The sequence below is a fragment of the Gossypium hirsutum genome, chromosome A01 (assembly GCF_007990345.1).
Source record: "Gossypium hirsutum isolate 1008001.06 chromosome A01, Gossypium_hirsutum_v2.1, whole genome shotgun sequence".
NCBI classification, from domain to species: Eukaryota; Viridiplantae; Streptophyta; class Magnoliopsida; order Malvales; family Malvaceae; genus Gossypium; species Gossypium hirsutum.
The window spans coordinates 86,650,076-86,659,033 of record NC_053424.1 but is presented as its reverse complement, the minus strand read 5'-3'; positions in this window follow the sequence as shown (position 1 = coordinate 86,659,033).

Sequence of the window (8,958 nt, the reverse complement as noted above, 5' to 3'; positions counted from 1 at the left end):
AATGGTTCATCATGATTATATTTTGGGCTATATATGCTAAAGGGCTAGTTGAATCATGGAAACTATGAAATAGGTAAAGTCTACCTTAAAGGTAGATGCTGACAGAAGCAGTGATGTAGATTTGAAAAATCACTAAAAATAGTAGGAATGGGATTAAATAGTGAATAAATTATTTAATCAAACCTTGATGAATCTACTTTGACATGGAAGAAACGAAATGATCATATGAGTTGTATGTCAAGAGATATTTAGGTTTTCGCAAAACAGGGCCAGAACGGTTTCTGGATTCCCTGTTCCGACTTTGGAAATTCTTCATAAATTAACCAGAGATAATTAGAAGTCATGCCTTATATGTATAGATTCCTTCTTGAGTCTAATTTCATTAGAAACAAACGGTATTAGTATTGAAGCCCTGTACAAGGAGATATCCAAGTCGTAGTGCATGGAGGGCAGAGTAGTCGAACCCTGAAACAGGGGAGACTTTAACTAATAAACTGTACTAATTGGCCTGACCAAAAATTCTAGAAAACAATTTGTAGATGGATATATAAGTCTAGTTTCAGGGAAAAATTACGAAACTGATTTTCGAGTTTTGGAACTCAAGATATGATTTTTAAGGTGACAGTGACGCAGTTAGTCAGCTGTCTGGAAATTTTCAAAATGGACTGTGAAAATAAGTGAATTTAGTCTGTGAACCCCTCGTGTCTGACTCCAGTAATGGTCTCGTGTATGGGGTGTTACAATTTTATTGGTATCAGAGCTACGGTTTAGTCGATTCTAGAACTACCATAATACGTTTGGGTCTAGCTATACATGCCATTTTGTGATTATTTGATAGTGTGGTGATTTCTGACAATTGAAAATGTGTTTATTTATAGTAATGGATCCCGATCCCGACCGAGCGGTAGCTGATGATCTTGAGAGTGTAGCGCCTGCTCCCGCACAAGGGACAGCTCCGGCGGACTCTCAACCTATTGCTAGTAATCCGAATAATGAAGCTAGACAAGCTTTCTATAGCGTGATGAATGATTGGTTCAACCAATACATTCGAACTAATACGGCTGTTCCACAACCTCCATTCCTGACTAATGCCACCCCCACACCTACAATACCTCCGGCTACTGACCAAATAAGGTCAAATAAGCCCCAAGTTGACAGAATCCGAAAACACGGGGCTACTGAATTTGAGGCTACGGATAGCGATGATGCCGAGCAAGCTGAATTTTGGTTGGACAACACTATTCGGGTACTTGATGAGCTGTCTTGCACACCCGATGAGTGCCTAAAGTGTGCTATCTCCTTGCTACGTGATTCTGCCTACTATTGGTGGAATACGTTGACTTCTGTTGTGCCCAGAGAGCAAGTAACTTGGGAGTTCTTCCAAACCGAGTTTCGAAAGAAGTATATCAGTCAGAGGTTCATTGACCAAAAACGGAAGGAATTTCTTTAACTCAAACAAGGTTCCATGTCGGTTACCGACTATGAATGAAAGTTTGTAAGGCTTAGCCGGTACACTCGAGAATGCATTTCCTCAGAAGCCGTAATGTGTAAACGTTTCGAGAATGGACTGAATAATGATATAAAGCTGTATGTTAGCATTTTGGAAATCCGAGAATTTGTGGTACTTGTCGAGCGAGCTTGCAAAGCCGAGGAGCTCAGTATGGAGGAAAGAAAAGCTGATATGGGAGCAAAGGAGTTTCGTAAGAGGTCTTCGGGGAGGCCCTTTCAACAGTCATCGAAGAAATTCAGAGATGATTTGGGCCGATCTAGAGACACTTCGGGCTTTTCTAGACGAGATCGTGATCGACCCCCTGTGAGTGCACGAGTCACTTCGGTCGCCAGTGTTGGAAATGATCGTCGAGACAGAATGGAGTGTCAGTATTGTGGTAAATGGCATTCGGGGAGTTGTAGATTCCATGACCGCTCCTGTTACAAGTGCGGGTCAGCCGACCACTTTATTAAAGATTGCCCGAGATTCTCTGAACAGAATGTAAATTAGAGTAGGAAACCTGGTGGTACTACTGCTCGGGGTAGACCATCTAGGAATACGGGCAATGCTAGTGGCGGTCATTGAGGATCTAGAGATGGAATGACCAGATCTGAGGCTCGTGCTCCTGCTAGGGCTTATGCTATACGCGCACGCGAGGATGCTTCCTCGCCAGATGTTATTACCGGTACTTTTACTCTCTTTGATACTAATGTGATTGCTTTGATTGACCCTGGTTCTACTCATTCTTATATATGTGAAACCTTAGCATCCAGTAAGACTTTACCTATTGAGTCTACTGAGTTCGTAATTCGGGTGTCAAATCCCTTGGGTCGTTACGTGCTTGTCGACAAAGTGTGTAAGAAATGTCCCCTAGTAATTCGAGGTTCCTGTTTTCCGGCGGACTTGATGCTTTTGCCGTTTGATGAATTTGATGTTATACTTGGTTTGGATTGGTTGACCGTGCATGATGCGGTTGTGAATTGCAAAAGCAAGACTATTGATTTGAGGTGCGCAAATAACGAGATAATCTGAGTTGAGTCTACGGACTTAAAAGGGTTGCCAGCTGTAATATCCTCAATGTTGGCTCAGAAATATGTAAGAAAGGGGTGCGAAGCATACCTTGCGTATGTACTTGATGACAAAGAGTTAGAAAAGAAACCCGAATTTGTGCCAGTGGTTTGCGAATACCCGGATGTTTTTCCCGAAGAATTACCGGGTTTACCACCTGTTCGGGAGGTAGAGTTTGGCATCGAGCTTGTACTTGGGACTACACCGATTTCAATAGCTCCGTATCGTATGGCACCAACGGAATTAAAGGAATTGAAAGCTCAGTTGCAAGAATTGACGGATAGAGGTTTCGCTCGACCAAGTTTCTCGCCTTGGGGTGCACCAGTATTGTTTGTGAAAAAGAAAGACGGAACCATGAGGTTGTGCATCGACTATCGTCAGCTGAATAGAGTGACAGTAAAGAATAAATATCCATTACCGCGTATTGACGATTTGTTTGATCAACTAAAGGGAGCCTCGGTGTTTTCAAAGATAGATTTGAGATCGGGTTATTACCAGTTGCGAATTCGAGATTCGGATATACCCAAAACTGCTTTCAGAATAAGATAAGGTCACTACGAGTTCTTAGTGATGCCGTTTGGGCTCACTAATGCCCCTGCGGTATTTATGGATTTGATGAATCGGATCTTCAGACAATATTTGGACCGGTTCGTAGTTGTGTTCATTGGTGGCATCTTGGTCTATTCAAGAGATGAGACCGAACATGCTGAGCACCTGAGATTAGTGTTGCGAATTTTACGGGATAAGCAGTTATATGCTAAGTTCAGTAAGTGTGAGTTCTGGTTAAGAGTGGTTAGCTTCTTGGGTCATGTGGTATCCGCATCGGATATTCGAGTTGGTCCGAGCAAAATTTCAGCCATACTTAACTGGAAGCCTCCAAGAAATATTACTGAGGTTCAGAGCTTTTTGGGACTTGCCGGTTACTACCGACGGTTTGTAAAAGGTTTCTCGATGATAGCCATACCGATAACGAAACTACTTCAGAAAGATGTTAAGTTCGAATGGACGGAAAAATGTCAGAAAAGTTTGATCAACTGAAAACTTATTTGACTGAAGCTCTAATTTTAGTGCAGCCAGAATCAGGCAAAGAGTTTGTCATCTATAGTGATGCCTCCCTACTTGGGTTAGGTTGCGTATTGATGCAAGAAGGTCGAGTTGTGGCCTATGCGTCGAGACAATTAAAGCCACATGAGAAAAATTATCTGACCCATGATCTCGAATTAGCTGCCATCGTATTCGCCTTGAAAATATGGCGACATTACTTATTTGGTGAGAAGTGCCATGTATTTTCGGATCACAAAAGTCTCAAATATTTGATGACTCAAAGAGACTTAAATCTGCGACAAAGACGTTGGCTCGAGTTGTTGAAAGATTATAAGCTTGTCATTGACTACCACCTGGGAAAGGCTAATGTGGTTGTGGACGCCTTAAGCCGGAAATCACTGTTTGCTTTACGAGCGATGAATGTACACTTGTCTGTTCTACCCGACAACGTGTTAGTAGCTGAATTAAAGGCCAAACCATTATTGATTCATCAAATTTGTGAGGCTCAGAAAGTCGATGATGAATTGGTTGCAAAACAGACTGAATGTGTTCCGAATATGGAATCAGAGTTTCAAATCGATGATGACAATTGTTTGAGGTTCAAAGGTCGTTTGTGTGTTCCAAGGAATTCAGAACTTATTTTGATGATTCTGAACGAAGCTCATTGTAGCCGAATGTCAATTCATCCGGGGAGTACGAAAATGTACAACGACCTAAGACGTCAGTTTTGGTGGCATGGTATGAAACGAGACATTTCCGATTTTGTCTTGAAGTGCTTAGTATGTCAGCAAGTGAAGGCGGAACATCAAGTGCCTACTGGTTTACTTCAGCCAATCATGATACCTGAATGGAAATGGGATCGAGTCACGATGGATTTTGTATCTGGGTTGCCAGTGTCAGCAAGTAAGAAAGATGCGATTTGGGTCGTTGTTGATAGACTGACTAAGTCGGCTCACTTTATCCCCATACGCACGGACTTCTCATTGGATAAACTAGCTGAATTGTATGTCTCTCAGATTGTGAGATTACATGGGGTACCTACTTCTATTGTGTCGGATAGAAATCCGAGATTCACCACACGATTTTGGAAGAAATTGCAAGAAGCTTTGGGTGCCAAGTTGCATTTTAGCACCACTTTTCACCCCCAAACTGATGGTCAATCCGAGCGGATAATTCAGATACTTGAGGATATGTTGAGATGTTGCATCCTCGAGTTCAGTGGTTCATGGGAACGGTATCTACCTTGGATTGAGTTCGCTTACAACAATATTTTTCAGTCAAGCATTAAAATGGCGCCTTACGAGGCTTTGTACGGTCGAAAATGCCGTACACCATTGTTTTGGACCGAGCTCGGTGAAAGTAAAATTTTCGGAGTTGATTTGATTAAAGATGCTGAACGGAAAGTAAAAGTAAACCGTGAAAGTCTGAAGGCAGCCACAGATCGCCAGAAGTCGTACGCGGATTTGAAACGAAAAGACATTGAGTATCAGGTGGGAGACAAAGTGTTTCTTAAGGTTTCACCTTGGAAAAAGATACTCAGATTTGGCCGTAAGGGCAAATTGAGTCCGAGATTCATTGGGCCGTATGAAATATTCGAACGAGTTGGTCCAGTTGTGTATAGATTGATTTTGCCCCCTGAACTTGAAAAGATTCACGACGTCTTTCATGTTTCGATGCTTCGACGTTATAGATCTGATCCATCGCACATAATTAATCCATCAGAGGTTGAAATTCAACCTGATATGAGTTATGAAGAAGAACCGATTCGTATCCTGGCTCGTGAAGTGAAAGAGTTACGAAACAAAAGGGTTCCGTTAGTGAAAGTGTTATGGCTCAAACACGGGATCGAAGAAGCTACTTGGGAAACCGAGAATGCCATGAAAGAACGATACCCAAACCTATTTACCGGTAGATTTTCGGGGACGAAAATTTCTTAAGTGGGGGAGAGTTGTGACAGCCCTAAATTGACCCTAGTCGGAAAGTGGTTTCGGGACCACGAAATCGAGTCTTATAAATAATTAAAGGTGATATTCTGTGTTTATGATGTGCGTAAATGCGTGTGTGATAGTTCCATACTTTAATTTGGTCAGTGTATGTGAAATTTATTAGTAGGGACTTATGTGAGACAATTTAGAAATATGCTAGGCAAGTGTTCAAGTGGCCTATTAATATATGTGGGAAAGTGCTTGTCCTTGCATGTCAAATTAGCCAAATTAAAGCATAGTGGCCGGCCATGCTATGGGTGGAAACATGTCACAAACATGTTATGTTAGTGATGTATGTTAGGAAAAATAAAATAAGGAGCATGGTAATAAAATAATGAAAGGGAATATGATGAAAAAAAAATAAAGAATGTGTGTGATTGTTTCCCCCCCATTTCCGTGAGTTGAAGGAAAGAAAACAAAAAAAAAGTGTTCGTCCTTGAACATCTTTGGCCGAAAACTTTAAGGACAAAGGAAGAAGAAAGGTTGAAGAGGTTCGGCCATGCATGTAACTAGGCTAAGGTATGTTTGATGTTGCTCCATGAGATTCATGTATATTTTAGTTGTTAGCTTGAGTCCTACCTAGCCCATGGTCTAAATCTTTGCTATGTGAGGGAGATGATACTCGGCCATAGGTGTTGTCTTCTTGGTGGATGCTAGATGTTGTGTTGGTGAGGTATGAAGATGTTAGAGTGTGTGTGAGAATTTGAAAAAAAAGGTAGGTCTTAGCAACTTCATGAAGCAATCGGCCATGGTATATCCATAAGTATGATTTATGCTTGTTATGTTACTCATGGTTAAAATGATTCGGCTATGCTTCATGTAAAATAAAATATACATTTGAATTCGGATATATGTTTATATTTGGTTAATGATTTATCCTTGTGAAGTATAAATTTGTAACATGATTTGAGTTGGAAGTTATTGTAATGTATTTGTGCATTCGGGTACATGATGAAAATATATGAAATGGTTATAATCAACCTTATGATTCGGCTCTTGCACATATATATATGTTTGCACATGATGTATTGGTATGCCATTTATGTGTGGTATTAAGTATATAATTGGCCTCAACATATACATGCATACTCGGCCACATGAGAAGATTAGTGTTGCATGTATTCGGTTAGAGGCAAGCATATTGATACCTTTATCTTGGTTTAGACAATCGGCTAAAAGGGAGTGTGGATTAATATGTTGAGTTGATTCATGATTTCACATGTATGTGACTTTAATGTCTAATGTATATATATGGGCTAAGTACCTTGAGTTCCTCTTTTCGATGCTCAAATGATTAAATCAATTTATTTGTTAAATTAAGCTCAAGAGCAAAGGGGAACTAAATCCGATAAAGGGAAGGAAAAGTGGTCGAATAGCCATCGAAATCGTTCGACAACATCCGAGGTAAGTTTTCGAGCAATGAGACTTAGTTTATGATTTGATTAAGTCATGATGTATGAGCATAACAAATATACAGTGATATGATGATTTTACTTGAATTATATGTTGAGTTAATTAGTCTATACGTATGACGGGTAGCCGTATGTGCATAGAGATCGTGTTATAAAGCAAACTAAACCATGCTGTTTGTATGTGGCTAGTGAGCCGAAATGGGAATGCTTAATACGTGACTTGTGTTTGAACTCTAATTATGAAAATGAAATATAGATGTGTTATGATTTATTGATATGTGCATGAATATTCGGATGATAACCGGGCTAAGTCCCGGAAGCATTTGTGCTAGTGGCTAATTCCGGGCTAAGTCCCGAAGGCATTCGTGCGAGCTACTATATCCGGGCTAAGTCCCGAAGGCGTTTGTGCGAGCTATTATATCCGGGCTAAGTCCCGAAGGCATTTGTGCGAGTTATTATACCGGGCTAAGTCCCGAAGGCATTTGTGCGAGTTACTATAACCGGGCTAAGTCCCGAAGGCATTTGAGCTAGTGGCTATATCCGGATAAACTCCGAAGGTACTTGGTTTGGGAACGAGTGATCTTGCTGTAATAATTTAAATTAATACACTCGTAAAATCCCAACGATGAGGTACGTTTCGTATATGCATTTGAGTAGCGATTCCGTTTAAATATTATTCGCTCAGTCGATTAATGAGTTTCCGGCCTTTGGCTAAGTTGATCTTTTTTTTGTGTGAATATAAGGGTTGGTAATGTGAAGTAAGTATGATATTGAGAATTTGTGCATATGAAATTATCCATTTAGCCATATGAATGCTACATTGTAGTTGTGTCTAATTTTATGGCTCAAAACTTACTAAGCATTAAATGCTTACTCCGTTTCTTTGAATCTCTGTTTTATAGATTTTGGTTCGTCAGCTATCGGATTCGGGATTTTGGAAGTCGAAGTCTCCCACACTATCAAAGCCCCTTTTGGTACACTTTTGGTTGAACTTTGAAATGGCATGTATAGGACACCCTTTTTTTGTTATTAGTCAAGTACTTTGGTGTTGTATATATTTGGATAGCCATGCGAAAATGGCTTATATATATTTTGAGCATAATGTTATAATCATCTTGAATGTATATGTTCATTAAGAGGCATGGAAATGTTTGGCAACGATTAGCCATTAGAATGGTTCATCATGATTATATTTTGGGCTATATATGCTAAAGGGCTAGTTGAATCATGGAAACTATGAAATAGGTAAAGTCTACCTTAAAGGTAGATGCTGACAGCAGCAGTGATGTAGATTTGAAAAATCACTAAAAATAGTAGGAATGGAATTAAATAGTGAATAAATTATTTAATCAAACCTTGATGAATCTACTTTCACATGGAAGAAACGAAACGATCATATGAGTTGTATGTTAAGAGATATTTAGGTTTTCGCGAAACAGGGCCAGAACGGTTTCTGGATTCCCTGTTCCGACTTTAGAAATTCTTCATAAATTAACCAGAGATTATTAGAAGTCATGCCTTATATGTATAGATTCCTTTTTGAGTCTAGTTTCATTAGAAACAAACGGCATCAGTATTGAAGCCCTGTACAGGGAGATATCCAAGTCGTAGTGCGTGGAGGTCAGAGTAGTCGAACCCTGAAACAGGGGAGACTTTAACTAATAAACTGTACTAATTGGCCTGACCAAAAATTCTAGAAAAAAATTTGTAGATGGATATATGAGTCTAGTTTCAGGGAAAAATTACGAAACTGATTTTCGAGTTTTGGAACTCAAGATATGCTTTTAAGGTGACAGTGACGCAGTTAGTCAGCTGTCTGGAAATTTTCAAAATGGACTGTGAAAATAAGTGAATTTAGTCTGTGAACCCCTCATGTCCGACTCCGGTAACGGTCTCGGGTACGGGGTGTTACACTCATGGCGTAGCCTCCAGTAAGATGAAGACTGAAATGGCAGATCAC